This window comes from Bison bison, unplaced genomic scaffold (genome assembly GCF_000754665.1).
Source record: "Bison bison bison isolate TAMUID 2011002044 unplaced genomic scaffold, Bison_UMD1.0 scf7180017864383, whole genome shotgun sequence".
Classification (NCBI taxonomy): Eukaryota; Metazoa; Chordata; class Mammalia; order Artiodactyla; family Bovidae; genus Bison; species Bison bison.
Window position 1 is genome coordinate 2691795 of NW_011494955.1, and position 1215 is coordinate 2693009.

Below are 1215 nucleotides of genomic sequence, written 5' to 3' on the forward strand. Positions count from 1 at the left end.
CACACACAGGAGCCCGCAGAAAAGCCACGGCTTCACAGAAACCGCGCAAGTCAGGAACCCAGGCCAGGATCTCAGGGACAAGTGCCTCCTGTAGACAGAGACACAGTAGCAGCAGCTTCTGAACAACTACATGATAATGGAGGGAGGACTCGGAAGACGCTGCAACCCATCAGCACCAACAATCACTTCGGAGCCCAGTTTCCTCCATTCCAATGCCCAGATCCATTTATGGGAAGTGGGTGGAGAGGGCAGGGAAAGGCTGTTGGGATGGAGTGGGGAGTGACGGCAGGATGGTCTCAGGGTCTGGAAACAGAAATTTCCATCGTTCAGCATGCCCTGGACTAGATAAAAATGGAGAAGAGGTGGCTTGCTGCTGAGGTCTGCTGTGTCACCCCACTCCCCTGCTCCTCAGCAAACCAGCCAGCCGGCTCTGGTAAGGCCAGCAGAACTACCAGGGTGAGGAAACTTCTGACAAAGGACAGGGGAACCACCCAGGCCCAAGATCAGAAGACAGAGGGGGTAGGAGGCAGGAATAGGGAAACTGATCTGTGTTTCACCTTCTCCTAATAACAGAAGAGGATGAAGATGGAAAACCTGAGCCCCTCTCCCCAGTGCCCTGGGTCCCAAATACAACCCATGGTCTTGCTATCCCTACCTCCCCGCTCCAGCTCGGAGGAACAGATCTAAGGACGAGGGGGAGGATCAGCTGAACACTCTGAGCTGATAAAGAGTGAGTGGGTTCCTCTCTCCTTCCACAAAAAGGCAGGGCAGAATGGCATCTCCTTGGGAACAGTCATCTAGAGACAAATGCCACCCCCCTGACCTGAGTGGGGTGGAGAGAGGGACAGAGGAAGATGGTGGCAGAGAAGCCGTCATCTGCCCTGTCATCCAGGAAAACCTACCTGCAGTGGAGAGACACTAGCCCAGGGCTGGGGCAGCCTCCCCTCCATCTCCTTCCCTTTATCTCGCCAGCATGGGAGGAGCAGCTGATAGACAAGAGTGGGCAGTGTCCTGCTCCAAGCCCTGAGCTGCACCCACCTCCTCCACCTGCTCCTTGGCCCCCATATATATCTCTCTATACAGGTATATACACGCGCACACATGCACGCACACAGAGAGGCCCGTGCAATTTCCATGTAGAATAGGGGGAGAGCAGCAAAGGAAAGGAAGATGGGGAAGGGAAGAGGGGCCTGTAGGGAGAGGGAAATATATGGG